The sequence below is a fragment of the Elaeis guineensis genome, chromosome 8 (genome assembly GCF_000442705.2).
Source record: "Elaeis guineensis isolate ETL-2024a chromosome 8, EG11, whole genome shotgun sequence".
In the NCBI taxonomy this organism is placed as follows: Eukaryota; Viridiplantae; Streptophyta; class Magnoliopsida; order Arecales; family Arecaceae; genus Elaeis; species Elaeis guineensis.
The window spans coordinates 24,529,913-24,547,602 of record NC_026000.2 but is presented as its reverse complement, the minus strand read 5'-3'; the positions used below and the strand labels follow the sequence as shown (position 1 = coordinate 24,547,602).

The 17,690-nt window shown below is 37.7% G+C and overlaps 1 protein-coding gene across 1 annotated transcript in view; it reads right to left on the bottom strand.

Moving 5' to 3' along the window:
* LOC105049834 (BAG-associated GRAM protein 1) overlaps positions 1–17,690 on the bottom strand; it is a 50,092-nt gene that overhangs the window by 20,395 nt on the left and 12,007 nt on the right.

Below are 17,690 nucleotides of genomic sequence, written 5' to 3'. Positions count from 1 at the left end.
ATATAATTCCAAGTATTTTTTAAGGAAAAAAATTAGCTGTAGATGACACTATGTTGTACTACTAACTTGTTGACAAGAAACGTAAAAATAGCATGGTTGTTTAATTAGATCAGCCAGTAAAAAGTGTGAGTGCAACTGACAGTCCTTACCTGCACATGCATGTGAATATACAAAGCAAAAACCATAATAGGACAGAGTACAGACTGAAACATATGAAAGGCATATCAAGACATCCTTTCCTAATTTAGCCCAAGTTTTTAATTGGTTAGTTCACTTTTCAAATCTACTTGGTGTGGGTCTTGGCATTGTACTATTCCAAGGTAAGCTTGACATTATGTATAACAAGGTTTCAAATATCACTAGAACGGGATGGTGCTAAACAAGATTTGCTGAACCGATACCGCCGGCCGTATCAATTGGCTAGCGGTACGGTTCGGTATGATTTTTACTGTGCTGAACCGAGGCGAACCGATGAAGGAAACAGGAGCCGATCTAGAGAAGAAAAAGAGAGAAAGAGAGAAGAATAGAGAGAGAGAAGGAGGAAGAAAGAAAAGGAGGGAGGGGAAGGAGGGGACGGGGCCGTCGGACAGCGTCCGGCTGGCTACGATGGTCGCCCGATGGCGCAGTCCGCGCGGGTGTGAAACAGGGGCATCGGCCCCTATTTCACAGGTTTTTTTAAAAAACCCATGAACAGGTGAAGTCGGCAACCAGTTGTCGACTTCACTATTTTTTTTTTTAAAATCGTAAAGTCAGCAACTAGGTTGCCAACTTCACGTCTTTAAATCAAAAAAAAAAAAAAAACTCCACGAGTCTTGTGTTGTTTTGAAGGAGACGGACCGACGGAGCTGCGGAGACCCTCCTCCTGCTTGATCGCCCTTAGGCCCATCGACGTGGGCTCACCGGCCATCGAGGGCCTCGTGATGGAGGCGACATCCGTCCGGTAAGTCGTCCCCACCCCCCCAAGCACTATCTCTCTCTTCCTCGCTCTATTGAAAGTCCTATCGGACGATATGGGGCTCGAAACCCTCCAACAGCCGCAGCGGACCACCGCCGGCCTCCAAGGCTCCCGCCTCCTTCCCTCTCCTCCTCTCTCTCTCTTTCTCACTTTTCCTCTCTTTCCCTCCTGGTACCGTTGGTGTACCGAATTTATCAGCCAAACCGTGCCGATTTCCTGCAGTTCGATACAATACAGGGTGTACCGATCGGTTCGGCACAGTACGGAAAACCCTGGTGCTAAAGGTACCATACCATTTTGCAGGCTTCTGTCACCAGTACATAGTGTGGTGAGATGGGGCTACATCACATGCCTTGTGTCAATACCAATACTGTACCATTTTGGCAAAAAAATGGTACTATATCTGGTACTGGTATTTAAAACCTTGTTCTATAACACAATTATCATGACAGTAAGTTGGTTTGTGACCATGGTTTGTATTTCAACTAGGACTAGAATAACCCTAGCCCATTTCAAGCATGCTTCTCAATTAATAAGGCTTATAATACATATGGAATAATGAGCTTAAAGCTACAGTCCTAATGATGTTAACCAATAAAAAGCATTGTAAAGATTCTGGCCATGAAAAGACAATCACAAGTAGCAGTTTTCAACCAATTATCTCATAAATCACAAAAAAGAAACCTCAGTTTCTTTAAAATAAAATTCTCAATGAACATCCAAACTCTAACATTAGATCATGAGACATTATAAAATTTACTATTTAACTAAACTGGTAGATACATACATCTCTCGATCAATTCATCTTGAATAGGAGATTTGACAATCAAACCCCCATATCCCCGAGGCAAATATGGGCATGAGATCACTATCTCATCAGGGCATGTGGTCAATAGATATAGATGGCAAAACCTATGCCCAATTATGGAGAAAGTAAGACATTAAATAACAAGTGCAAAATGCAGAAACTTCAACTGCACAACTAGGTATGGATAAATACTATGAATTAAAAGCATCTTAAGTAAAATATTAGCTTATAAAAGTTAAAATATGTACACAATAAAAAGCAATTGTATAATTTAACACTTACATCTAAACTATAAACTAAAATCCCATCAAGAACTTGACAATAGAATGACAAAATAGAAGAAAAACAAGGAAAGAACAAAAACAAAGTTAGAGAGAATTGTAGCCTACATGAGCGATCAAAGGCCAAATTGCGAATTCCAGGGTTGAGCTGCAAAGACATTTGATAATGCTCGATCACAATAAAGAGGTCACTCGCAACATGGTACGCTGATTTAATAGATGCACTAATGAGATGATGATATAATGCAGAAAAAATGCCACTCTTTTGTAACTAGGCACCATATGGTAACAAAACCTCAAAGTTTAAATTACAAAGGTGATGGTTAAACCACTAAGATGGAACAAGGACAAAGAAAGAATGCAAAGTAAAAAAAAAAATTGCTAGACACAAGCTAGACTTACCAAATAACAAATCTAACTAAGGATAATTATGGTAAGTAAACTAGCAATAATATAGGCTAGGAAGGCAAAAGCAATGCGAGGACCTGTGTGGCATGTGTTTAGTCCCAAATTAGGTGTGCACCAAGGATATCTTGGGTTCTTATACAAGGCCAAAGAATCCAAATAATATCTATTGGCTAGTCTTTTTTGGTGAGATCATAGATCGTTACAAATGATATCAGAGTGGGCCCAACCAACGGCCTATTAGGACTAGTGAACCCTACAACATGGGCCCTTTTAGAGCTAATCACAGGCTGATCATGTCGTTTTTATAATTGGATTTAACTAGATTGGATCCTTAGCCTGGCAAGGATGCCAAGGCTCAAACAATGGGAGTATGTAAGGACACGTGTGGGCCTTTTTTTAAGTCCAAAATCAGGTGTGATGGGTATATTTTGGCTACTTATACAAGGCCAAGGAACCAAAATAATAACTTCCTGGCTTGCCTTTTTGGATGAAGTCCACCTCCCCACCTGACCCCCCACCCCCCAACCAAAAAAGAAAAAGCACTACAGGCACCTCTTCTTTATTCCCTCTACTTCCCTTCCAACTACTTAAGCAATCTTATTTCCATCTCCCCCATGAAAACCCTCCACCCCTGTTCCTTAAGACAGATTCTGTCTCCCTCTTCATTCCCTCCCAACTTATGTCTATCTCCCTCTGTGGCTCCATACCTACCTGACCAAGCCCTCCATCTTCTTTACAGACATGTAGTTCCAGAAGCCCATCTTCACCAACTTGGGGTATCACCACATTAACCCCCATCAGTTGGAAGCTATAGAAACATTATGATCCATGTCAACTCCCTCCATGTCTCCATCCCTTATTCACCTTCAAATACCAACACCATCTCCTCCATCCTTGGCATCATTTATATTCTCCTTGAGAAGGTTCACCATGCACCATCTATGACCCTAAGTCCCTTAGCCTCTATTCCTTTGACTCATCCAACCTCCTCACAAGTCTGACTTTAAATCTTACCTTGTCATTAGCACCATCAAAACTACCATCCAGCTAGAACTTCCACCATGCTGACCACAACATTAACCCCAATAATACCCAGTTAACAGACCACTTGCAAAATCCCCAAAGCGTAAAAGAGGCAGGCCAAGAAAAGGGAAGGGACAAGGATTAGGATTTAACCCACTTATAAGAACACCAAATCCAAAAGTCCAACCCATTCATGATTGGGTCCATATATGGTCAAGCAAACTATGCCAAACATAATATTTACCTAGTCTGCTTTCTTCATAATAAACTCAAGCAAGTTGGCAAGTTCCAGTTGAGAATTACCAACATTGCAAGCACAAACATGCAACCATATGCAACGTCACTTGGACAGTTCAAAACTTGGATTTGACATGCCTGGAAACCTAACTATTTTATGATACTCCTTGACACCTCAAATTACCAAATCATAATTATTACATTACCTGTCAACTTTTGACACTTACACCTAGAAATTTACAAGTCTATAACATTTGGCTAATTCTATCGAAACAGAATGTAATTTGTTTAACAAATTACTCATTGCATAAACAAACACATCTACGTAGTATGGGAATTCCTTGTGTCCAATATTTTGAGGTTTCCTATGTCTAGAAATTATGGACACTCCCCCATGTCTTGTCTCCAAGTAACATTCTCTACATGTATTAGAAATACACAAGCTCTTCTAAAAATCAAATGGGATCCTCAATCAGTCAGCCACTCCAAGGCATGCCTCCTCGAGTGGGTAGTTCTACCTGTCTAGTTCACCACTATCTTGAAGATAAATTAAAATAAAAAACATTGGGTCTAGTAGTCTCATTACTTGCATCATCATAGACCAGACAATTAAAACCAATGGCTAACACCATAAAGCAATCATGCATAATCTCTTGAGGTTTCCAAAGCAAGGTTTCAAAAACCGGGTCCAAGCCCATTATCAACCATGGACTAGGCCAATACAATATCAAGATTCAAGATACTTGGGACGACATGACATCTTGATCACTAGGCCGCCTTGTAATTTTTAATGGTTATTAAAAGGTCTTTAAGGTTTGTTTAGGTCATAATTTAGGATTATAGGATGTTTATGAGCCCATAATTGGACTATGGTGCCATTACCATTATCTACACGGCTACATCAATTTGGCATTTTATCCCCTTTTTATATGTTTGTTTAAAATATAAATGCTACATAGATCCATGGAGTAAACATTTTAAAGAAGTTGTAAACACCTTAAAGAGAGCAAACAAACAACATCCAACTCACTTCTAGTTCCTTCTAGAATTATGTAGGCCTCATAAACATCAACATAGATAAAACCCCAAGTAAGATGCCAGCTGGATATTGTTTTGCACCCGACTGCTCATACTATTGTTGACATTGTCCCGAGCAGTAGGTTTGATATCGGCCCAACCATCCCAGCTCCAGGAAATAGATGGCACCAATATACTCTGATTTCAAAATGTAATGCCCATAAGAAGGCCAGAGCTATGGAAGAATGTACTCCCAGATTATGTCCATATTTGTGGGTCATACGTCGAAGTGAAGTCAAAAAGCCCACTTTGGGTGTTTAACTCGTTGATAGATCTGACACATAAGAACACAAGCATCAATCAAATCCTAACATGTTCAAGAGGCACACATGACGTGTGATATCCTCGATATCATTGGATGGGTTGCATGCTCCAACAATCTCAAGCTCGCTTTGATCTAATGGTTCACATGCCCAGGCAACTTTGGATCCTTGTTGATCCACTCACCATGCGACAACATTAGTCAGTGGTTTGCATGCTCAAACTATAGTATATCTCCTCCAAAATAAACTCAACATTGCCTCATGTAAAAAATCTCAAGTCCCCTTGGATATGGCAGGTCACATGCCCCACAACCAATGGCGAATCCAGGAATTTTACTTTGTGGGGTCCATATAATAAAAGAAGCAATGGAGCGGCGGGGAGAGAAAGAAGAAAGAAAAATAATGTTGAGAAATTTGTATATTGTGTATATTATTGATTGATTACAGATAATACAATATATAGATGAGAGATTAACCATTCTAATGGTTCAAATCCTTATATTTAAGAAAATAAATCAAAAAAATAATTACAAGATTACACAAGGAAAGAATCAGAAATTTAAAATTCAAAAAGAGATATTCTGGGAGAGAATATCAAAGATATTCAAGGAGAAAATATCGGCTCTATCCAACATGGTAAAGAGATATTCTGGGAGAGAATATCGGCTCTATCCAACATGGTAAAGAAATATTCTGAAAGAGAATATTGGAGATATTCAAGAAGAGATTATTGGCTCTATCCAACACTCCACCTCAAGTTGGAGAGTGGGTGTTTTCCATTCCCAGCTTCCATGTGATTTCTTGAAATCGTGCTGTAGGCAGCCCCTTAGTTAGTATATCAACTAGCTGATTACTTGAAGACTCATAGAGAATTGTAATTAGACCATTCTCCAATTTTCTTTTATGAAATGCCTATCTATCTCAATGTGTTTAGTCCGATCATGCTGAACTAAATTATGAGCAATACTAATGGCTGACTTATTGTCACAATATAGTTTCATGGGTCTTCTCTTCCGATTCTGAGATCACTTAGAATTATTTTCAACCATAAGAGTTCACAAATTCCATATGCCATTGCTCTAAATTATGCCTATGCAATGGATCTAGCAACCACCAATTGTTTCTTACTTCTCCATGTTATTAGGTTACCGCCTAGGAACATACAATAACCTGTGGTAGATCTCCTATCAATCAATGACCCTACAAAGTCTGCATCAATATAAGCTTCCATTGTTAACTCACTACCCTTCTTGAATAGAATTTCTCTTCCAGGTGTAGCTTTAAGATATTGAAGAATCTTATAAACTGCATTTAGATGCTCTACTTTCGGATCATGCATAAACTAACTAACTAACCCAACTGCATAAGCAACATCTGGCCTCATATGAGATAGATAAATATGTCTTCGCACAAGTCTTTGATATCTGCTCTTATCAATTGTCCTCCTTCCTTTTTGCATAGCTTATGATTCGGGTCAATTGGAATGCTCGATGCTTTAATCCCAAGTTTTTCTGTTTCTTTAAGTAAATCAAGCACATATTTTCGTTGGGATACAAATATCCCTTGTTTGGAGTAGGCCACTTTAATTCCAAGGAAGTACTTAAGCTTTCCGAGATCATTTATTTCAAATTCTTACTTCAATTGCCTTTTCAAGCATTCTCTTTCGACTATATCATCTCCTGTTACAATAATGTCATCCACGTAGACTAAAAGAGCATGAGCTTATCCTCTTTCGAATGTTTAGTAAATAAAGTGCGGTCTCCTTGACTTTGCTTATACCCCATCCTTAACACAACTCCTGTAAACCTTCCAAACCAAGCTCTCGAGGACTGCTTCAATCTATAAAGAGCCTTTTTTAAGCGACAAATCTTGTTCGGACCAAAGTTCATGTCAAATCCATGTGGTGGCTCCATAAATACTTTCTCTTGCAAATCTCCATATAGAAATGCATTCTTCACATCAAAGTACTGCAAATCCTAGTCGAAGTAGGCTGCCAATGACAACAAGACCCTTACTGTATTCATCTTTGCCACAGAAGCAAACGGCTCTTGATAATCTACTCCATAAGTCTGTATATAATCCTTTGCGACTAGCCTTGCCTTATACCTCTCCAATGTCTCATCAACTTTGTACTTTAAGGTATAAACCCATCTATCTCCCCATTGCTTTCTTCCCTTTAGGCTGAGGAACCATTTTCCATGTCCCATTCTTCTCAAGTGCACTCATTTCTTTCTTCATGGCATTTACCCAATTCCTATCATTTAATACCTCATGTACAGTTTTTGGAACGTCAATAGAATCCAGGGAGGCAAGAAAACTTTTGTGCTGTGAGGATAATCTATAAGAAGACACAAACTGAGATATGAAATGTTGAGTACATTTTCTGATCCCTTTTCTCAAGGTAATAGGTAAATTAAGATCATACAAATTAGAATTACTTGTAGAGAAAGAGTGAGAGGTTTCTGTACCTTGTATCAGGTAGAATTCTTGAATTTGCTTCTGATCCAAAATGGGCTTCTCTCTTTTGGTGTAGACCTGTTTCGGAGATGGTCTGGAAGTCGAATGGAGATGGGATCGCTCTATTGCTGATCTTATCGAGCGGTCTGCTGCTGATCTTGTTGAACCAAAACAAGTGATGGTTCAACAGGTGAAGATGGGACAATAGGAGATAAAACAGTCACAGGTTGAACAGATTCAAATGAAGGCTGGATAGATTCGGATGATAGAGATTGAACAGATTCAAATGAAGGATGAATAGATTCGTATGGTGCAGAGTCAAGAAAAAACTGTCACATGCCCTCATCTTCTCTCTGCACAATTTTCTCCTCCTAAAGATGAGGATCTAAAGATAAAAAGAAGGGTTCTACTCAAGGATTCTCCGTACCGATACCGGACGGCGTGCCGGTGCCGAACCGGTATGGTATCGGTACCGTACCATACCGACACACGGTACGCCAAGACTATCGGTCCGATATCGGTACATAATTTTTTTTTCGATTTTCAATTTTTTTGGGGGTTTTTGAAGTTAATAATTGATAAATACAACCTCAAAATGGTATTATTTTGCATATTATTGACATATTTGGATTCAATTTGGAGTTAAGTTGCGGTACAAAGACTCTTGATCCAAAATTTCAAACATATATTTATTTACATCATATTTCAACTATGTCATCTTAAAACTAAAAAAATATATATATAAAATATGCATTAAAATGTATCTAAATATTTAAGTACAAAGCGCAATAACTGATATACGAACCTTAAGATGTACTCTGCATTTAATTTCTTGTCGAGTGTCTATGACACTCGTAGATGTCTGGATCATCAACATAGTCTGAATGGACATCAGTCAACCCTCTAGCCAAGCTGCACCGTACTCTCAAATATTCATCATCCCATAAGGCATCCTCTCTGGATTGTAAGACATTTCAGACCTCTCGCTAAAACTCTGACTCTGAAAAATATCCTCAGGATGATGGTACGCTTGTGGAGGAACCCATCCAAATATGCCAGTAGCAAAATCTGATCCGTAAGATGCTCCACATTGCACAGGTAGTAACCACTAGAAGATGATGTCTCGGATGCACCATATGCATATGGATCATAAGGTGGCTGTGGATAATAGGATCTATAATACGAAGATGATCCAGATACATCCATGGATCCTACTCTACGTGCAAGATCGTCCGTAGCTGCATCATGTGCTGGACGATCTCTAGGAGCCCGTCGTCTATATGAAATCGGCTTCCCATGATCTCTATCGACTCGTCCACCATGATCCCTATCCTGTGTGATATGCGTAAACTGAGACTCACCGATGAATCGAATATCATCCTGTGGCTGTCTCATAAACGGTGGTCTCCTGTCCTTCAGTTCCTCCCTGATCATCAGATCCATGGCTACTACTACCAATATCATCATCACTCTCCCTAGTATCCATATTTGAACCAGATAGCTTCTGTACTCCGAGAGTGGTGCACGTACAACTGTCTTTTTCTTTCCTCCCCTTATGCCCCTCTGTGACTGAGTTTCCTGTGATTGGGAGGATGGATGCCTTTTTGCTGGCTGCCGGGAGGATCGTCCATACATCTCTCGCTCGAATCTCTGAAAAGATGTATCGGACGACTCATGTGATGAATGAGTCCCTTGTGTTCCCTCAGGCTGTGGCTGATCAGCTGGAACCCTATGTGAATATTTTTTCTGCCCATTGCCCTGGATCCACCCTGATCTCCCTCGCCACTACACTGACTGGTCGTGGAGGAGATCCTAGCTCATCAAGCTCTGGCTCCTGCTGCTGACCTGCAAGCCATCCGATGATCGGATCGTCATCCTCGTCGGCATAATCATCCAGCATCGGATCAGTGTACTTCAACTGAACTTTCTCCTGAATACATTTTAGTCTCAACCTCAGATTGTAGTGAACATATACAAGATCGTCGAGGCATTTTTGTGTCAGACGATTTCTCTGTTTGCTGTGGATAAGGACGAAAGTGGACCAATTACGCTCACAGCCACTAGCAGAGACCATCTAAGAAAGAATACGGACAGCTATATGTTTCAAATTTTCTGCTGACGTTCCAAAATAAATCCATCATTCAGCTACAAAAGCAAAATTACATATCAAATTTGATGATATTATTAAGCAAAATTACATATCAATCTATATTGCTCATTATTGATATGTAATTTATCTGGATTCATCTGCTTTTTGCTTACGACAGCTGATGGGACTCCAAAACTGTCTGATCCCTCTCTAAACTGTTTCGTCTGAAACAAAATATATTTATTATTTATAAATATATCAAATCGAATTTAGTTGAATAATTACATCTGTTTTAAACTAGCATACCTCTTGCAGACACAACGACGCGATTTCTGGATCGAGCACCATCTTATATATGACATTACGAAGAGCAGCAAGAAATTCGTTGTCCATATCTATCCTCGAATAGTATACTGAAATCTCGGATTCAAGTAATAAGCTGCAGATAAATTTCAAGACTGATTAAGTACACTTTTATTTTCATGCTTCGAAAAAATATTTTTAAACATTCTTGAATCCAAACTTACCAGCTAGATGCAAATCTCTGCCCATCTAATAGTCTCAACAGTGTTCAATGATGTTAATGAATTCTTGAGCATGCTTGGGATCACTCTTACTGATATATTTCTTTGCCCTCTCCATCATGTAATATAAGAAGCTCACATGGGGTATCTTTCACTGTCCACAGCGTGAAGCACCTCATATAAAGGCTTGATAGCCTTCACTACCTTCTCAGCCCGCTGCCAAAATGACTGACTCATCACCAAGTTCTCCACATGACTTCCATCAGTGCCGGCCCTCGCATATCTGCTCTCCTGCCACTCAGCATTGACAAACATCTGACGTAGGGCTGCTATCTTCTGAAGAAGACTATCAAGTGCTATGTAGTTGGTAGCAAACCGTGTGATACCCAGTCGTAAGATCTTTCCCCAGTATACGTCCACATCAATGAAAGAATCCATGTATGGTTGTAGATGAATCTAGTAATGATCTGAGCAATCTCCACTACCTGCTGCACCCTGCGAATCTTCTTGATATCCATCAATATAAAATCAATGCAATGTACAGCACATGGGATCCAGTATATCTGCGATCGCTGCTCCATCAGCAACTCTCCGGCAGCCTTATATTGTGATCCGTTATCTGTGATGATCTGCACGACATGCTGCTCACCGATTGAATCAATCACCTCCTCCATCAGACCAAGGATATATGTGGCATCGTGCATCTTATCTGAAGTATCAATTGATTTGTGAAAAAATATTTTTTCATCACAGTATGTCAAAAAATTAATGATGCTCCGTCTAGTAGGACCTGTCAACCATCACACATCACTGTCAGACCGTATGTAGGCCATTTATTTTTGTAAAAAGCAATCCATCTCTGCAGATTCTCTTGTTGCTGTCAAGAAGCTGACCATAGATGTTCTTAGGTCCTGGAGCATCTACACCCTGACCGGCAGCCTCTATGGCTGAAATAGCAGATCGGTATTAAAGATTGGCTGTTGCATTTGCTGGAATATGGCTGAAATGAAACCATGATCCAATAGCTCTCCACATATCCTTCTTATCTTTTTTCAGTATACTGTCAATTCTCTACTACTTTGAATCCTTGTTGGGCAAAGCAAGTGGATTCAAATCCTGAATGCTGGCTCCTCCTGGAATATCTCTGGAGGATCTCTTCCTACTGCCAAAAGCTCCCAACAAAGAAACATGCTGCGTCTGCTCCCTCTATCACTAGGCTCTCTGACTGAGGTAGTCCTCTTAACTCGAATTCTCCCCACCAATCGCTGATCCAGATCCTGATTCGTAGCATGATGGTCCGAATCGCTCTCTGTACCAGACCATCTCCTGCTGGTACTGATCCGCCAAGCTCGTCTGAATGGCAGCCTCAATCTGTGCCCCTCATCATCTGGAACAGAAGCCTCCTCTGACTCTCTAGAGTGATAAGAATGTGGCTCTACAGCTCAACGGTCTACTTCGTCTTTTTCTGCTTTGCCCTTTCCTTCGCTGCTTTCAAATCAACAAAGTATTTTTCATCAATTGTCGGACTTCTTGCGGATATTTCCAACACATGGACATATCAGGATAACCACCAGCCAGATGCTACTTTAACCTAGTAACTCCTCCTCCCTTGAACTCTGTGTTGCACCATTTGCATCTCCAATGATGCCGAACTGAGAGTATCTCACCATGATCCCAACCAATGTCACGCTCTGGATCTTTCTTCTTACTCATTTCTGCAGGTATAACAAAATACTAATTATTTCAAATTAACTGTAATATAACACTAATTACATATATTTTTTATTTGATAATATTTTTTACTATTTAAATATTTACAAAAAAATTTCAAAAAATCTCAAGTTAGATTCAAATATTTCAATTATTTTGAATCATTCTAAATATTATTCTTAATTTCAAAACTAACACTGATTTTTTATTTTTTATTTTTTTAATAATTTTTATATAAATAAATATATACTATAAAATAGCTGATTAATTAAAGTGAAGAACTCATGCTCTAAATTTTTTTCTTATAAATATATGCAAGTATAACAAAACACGATAGTTTAATGATAATTAAAATAATTATATATAATTTTAAAATAATTTTAATAATTATTTTAAAATTTATAAATTCAAAATAAATATGTTATATGCTTCAAATAATATTTTTAAATTAACTAAAATATAACATATTTATATATATTTTTTTATTTTATAATTAAATTTTTAATTTAAATAGTTAAAAAATAATTTTTTAATTTCAAATATTTGAAAAAAATTTAAAATTAGATTTAAGTAGCTTGAATCATTCTAAACATGATTCTCAAACTCTGATTTTTTTCTAAAATTTATTTTTTATTAATTTTTAAATGAATAAATATATAAAAATATTTAAAAAATATATAATTAATGAAAATTAACAATTTTGGTGTCATCGTATAGATCTTTCAAAGATCTATCACGTATAATTAAATCATATCAAAATCATAAGATTTTGACATGATTTTCTCTTATTTTCATTCTTTCTCATTCTTATCCTAGTTTTAACAATAAAAATAAAAAAAATATTTACTAAAAAATAACACATTATCTTACCTCCGATCAAAGATCAGCCTCTCCTCGAACCACTTCTGTAATTTGACGGATTTTTTTCTTTTTTTCTAATTTTTCGGAGGTCTCAACGGTTTCGTTGAGACCATACGCTTCGGGAGTTCTCTGAAACTTCTCAGAGAACTCTAATGTCTCTCAGCCATTTAAAAACTCTCCGACCCCACCTCCTCCCTCTCCCCACTTTTTCCACGTGTGGGATGTCGCACGGTTCGGTTCACATCGAACCGATACCGAACTGACCATACCACCCGATTTTGGACGTATGGATGCGAACCGGACCGAACCGGGCGGTTCGATGCAGTTCGGAGGGATTTTTCGAAAAAAAGGTCCAAACCGGACCGGTAAGGCACCGGTCCGACTCGGTATGCCACGTACCGGACGGTTCGTCCGATACGGCGAACCATGGTTCTACTTCATTAATGTCACATCCATTAAGATGAAAATTTTTTGATTTGAGGGTGATAATATTTGTAGCCCTTTTTGCTATTTGAATAGCCTATAAAAATGCACTTCATCGCTCTAGGATAAAGTTTACTTCTGAATTATTTGTGAATGTGGACAAACATTGCGCATCTGAACACCTTAGATGGAAGATTACTTGTGACATGAATTTTTGGATAAAATTCAGACAATTTTTGTATCGAACTCTTATTTCCTAAGGTACGAAAAGGTATGTCATTTATGAGATGAGCAACTGTCAAAATAGCTTCTCCCTAAAATCCTTTAGGGACATGAGTTTGGAATGACAGAAAACGCGTAACATTAAGTAGATGCCTATTTTTGTATTCAGCTATCCCATTTTGTTAGGGTGTGTCCACACATAAGGATGCATGTAAGATTCCCTCTCGTTGGAAAAAGGCAGTAAGAGTTTGATTAAAATATTTCTTAGCATTATTTGTTCTAATTCTCTTTATTCCAACACCAAACTGAGTATTAATTATTTTATGAAAGTTTAAAAAGATGTTTGTCGCCTTTGATTTTTTTCTCATTAGAAACAACCAAGTTGTTCGGGTACAATCATCAATAAATATCACAAACAATTTTGCCCCAGTTATATTAGGAATTTTTGAAGGTCCCCAAACACCTGAATGAATCAAAGACAAGAGCTCAACAGACTTTATTGAACTTAAAGGAAAGGGCACTTTATGGTGCTTGGCAAGTACACAAACATCACAATGAAGTTTTCAACAGAAACATTTTCAAACAATGGTGGAAACATAAACTTAAGTAAACTAAAAGGAGGATGACCATAACGATAGCGCTGAATCCAAATTTCTGATTTATTTGAAGTGACAAGATTATTGGTAAGGGCATCTTGTGAATGAGATAGCATCAGTCGATTTTCTTTCTCTATGATTCCCTTCATGTCTTCTAGATAGTAGAGCCATTCTTTTCTCTAGCAACTCCAATCGTCCTCCCCGTAGTTCGGTTCTAAAACACACAATGAGTGTCAAAGAAAGTGATTAGGTAGTTCAAATTTTTTGTGATTTGATGAATGGAGATCAGGTTGGCAGACAATTTGGGAACATATAAGACATTTTGCAATGGGAGAGAGGGTGTTAGTCAGATATTTCCTTGACCAGCAACTGTGATTGGTGATCCATTGACCAATGTTATTTTGTGGATTCCAGGGCTCGATTTATAAGTAACAAATTTTGTAGGGCTATAGGTCATATGGTCTGTTGCCCCTAAATCAACAATTCATGAGTTTGAATGTACTGTATCTAAGGCATTAATAGAATCAGAAATAAGGCACTTACCATCCTAAACAAGTGAGCATGTACTAGAAGATTTAGAAAGGGATTCGTATAAACCTCGTAGCTTTTCAATTTCTTCTTTATTAAAGACTCGGACATCATTATCAGTGGAAATCGAAACCTCTTAAGAGCCTCCATCTTGGTTTGCTAAGTGAGCCTGGCTTCTTTGTCCCTTAAAGCCTCCCATTCGACTCAAGACTTGTTCCTTTCCGTGCATTTAAAATATGTTTCTCTTGCATGCTGTGGCTTTTTGCAATATGTGCACCAAAGGCCACCTTTATTGGACCCTTTATTAGCTTGTTGTTTCTGATTTCCTGCATGTTTATTTCCACCATCAGTTGTCTTTGTAGAGAGCAATGCTAATCCTCCAATAGGTCATGACTCAAGCATCACCATTCTTCTATTTTCCTCAGCCCAAACAATAAAGAATACCTCATTAAGAGATGGCAGTCCCTCCTTGCCTAAAATTTGGACTCTTACTAGATCAAACTCAACATTCAAACCTACTAAGAACTCAAAAATCCTATATTTTCAACAAAATTCAGGAGTGTTTATGTATCATCAACATATTTCATTTTTAGACCCTAATAGTGGTCAATTCCAGCCATAGACCATTTAATAGATTATAGTACTCCGTAACAGAGAGAGTACCTTGTTTAGTGGCCAAGATTTGATCCTCAATTCAAAAAGCATTGCTGCATCCTGCTTCTTTGAGTGTGTCTGCCTGACTGTTTCCCAAATATCTTTGGCAGTTGAAAGAAACATACAGTTTCTGCTAATTTCAAATAACATCGAATTCCACAACCATAACATGATCATGGAATCTTCTTCATCCCATGCTTGAAACTTTGGATCCTCTTGGCTAGAATCCATACCATTCAGATGACTTAGCTTGTCTTTTCCCTTCAGAAATGCCTTCACTATTTGTGACCATTGGTGGTAATTCTTCCCATCGAGGCGATAAGAAGAATTCATACTCTGAAGTTTCTCACTCGATCCATTAGGAGGATGATCGAAGGTAGACCCAATTGGATTGGAAGTGTTGGAAACTTCTGACATCTTCTACCATGGATTGAAAAATAAATCACCAAACCAAAGGATTTGTGTACTTAACAATGAAGGTCAAGCACACAAAAGAATAGATTGACTATGAACAAGCCAAATCTCTTTGAAGATAATAAAGGGGTCGACAATAAAGGTCGAGTAGGGCAGTTGACTACTCGGCAATGAAGGCTGACAATAGCGATCAGCAATGAAGGCCATTTATGATGAGTAGGTTAGGATGATGATCCCACTCTTTGAAGATAATAAAGGGGAAGACAATAAAGGTCGACCAGGGCAGTCGACTACTCGGCAATGAAGGCTGACAATAGCGATCAGCAATGAAGGCCATTTATGATGAGTAGGTTAGGATGATGAGCCCACTCTAATACCATGTTGAGAAATCTGTATATTGTGTATATTGCTGATTGATTATAGATAATACAATATATAAATGAGAGATTAACCATTCAATGGTTCAAATCTCCATATTTAAGAAAATAAATCAAAAGAAATAATTACATATTACATAAGGAAAGAATCAAAAATTTAGAATTCAAAAAGAGATATTATGGGAGAGAATATCGAAGATATTCAAGGAGAGAATATCGGCTCTATCCAATATAGTAAAGGGATATTCTGGAGAGAATATTGGAGATATTCAAGAAAAAAATATCAGCTCTATCCAACATGGTAAAGAGATAATCTGGGAGAGAATATTGGAGATATTCACGAAGAGAATATCGACTCTATCCAATAAATAATAATAATAAAATATTATTTTTTTGAAAATAATAAAATATATAAAAAAATGATAATGTGTAATACCTTAAATACCCATATAATAAAATATTATCAAGAAGCACCATAGCAAAATCCTAGATGTTATAAAATATTAAAATTATAATGACAAACCAAAAATTATTCTAATCATATATATTTGATATGAGTGAAAAAAAAGGAGAAGACAGAAAAAACTAAAAGAATGTTACAAAAAAAAGAAGCTAAAAGAGGCATACCTAATTTAGATTGAGAAAAGAAATAAGAGCATACAGTTTTCTATTGCATTTGGATTGATTAGGGTATAAAAAATAAATTGATGTGGAGTTTAAATGTAAGGAATGGACAATGGAACCATGGGGTTAGGGTGGGGCATTAAAAGATAAATAGAAAGTAATAAATAAAGAAAAAAAAATAAGAGAAAAGGGGAAAGGTCAAAGTGGCATGAGAGAGGAAGATAGAGGTGGGATATGTGAGTCACTAAAGAGAGAGAGTGTAGATCATAATTATTCTTTTCATCTTTTGATGTGATCCTTTTAGAATATAAAAAATAAATTAATGTGGGATTTAAATATAAGAGGTGGATGAATGGGGTTGGGGTGGGATATTAAAAGATAAATAAAGAAGTAATTAATAGAGAAAAAGAAAGAAGAAGAAAGAGGGAGAGAGATTAAAGTGGTGTGAGAGAAGAGAGAGAAAGAGAGAGGTAGGACATATGAGTCATTAAAATAAGAGAATATAGATCATAATTACTCTTTTGATATAACCTTTTTTATCCTTTATTTCTTCAAAATTTTATATGAGATATGGAGTCAATTCATAAAATTAGTAGGGCCAATTTGGTCTTTTCCTATTAGTATATATATATATATGCCTAATATTGTAAGGTCGATTTTGTTTTTTTTCGCTAGTCAATATGGCTTTTCCTACTAGCAATCTAGTGTGTGTGTATATATATATGGGGTCAATTTTTTTTGTGGGGTCAATTGACCCCACATTTTCTCTCTTGCATCCACCAATGCCCCAACCTTGGATCCGCTTTGATACACTCGCCTTGCGACATCATTAGTCAATGGATCGCATGATCAAACAATATTATATCTCCTCCAAAATGACCTTAACTTTGCCTCATGTCTATTACTAGTCGCATGCTCTTGATCCTAGGTCGCATGGCCAAACTATGCCTCATAGGTAAATGGATTGAAAATCTATGACATTATTCTTGTTGCCAGTATCCTAAAATGATCTAGATATGCCAAGATCCAGGGTTCAAGAATCTTACTTGTCGTCCCATATTAATAAGTTGTCAACAGCTTCTACTAGATCAACTAGCACAGCAAACTTTAACTTGGACCTCTTGCTCCCAACCTGACCAACTCTCTAGCGGACACCATA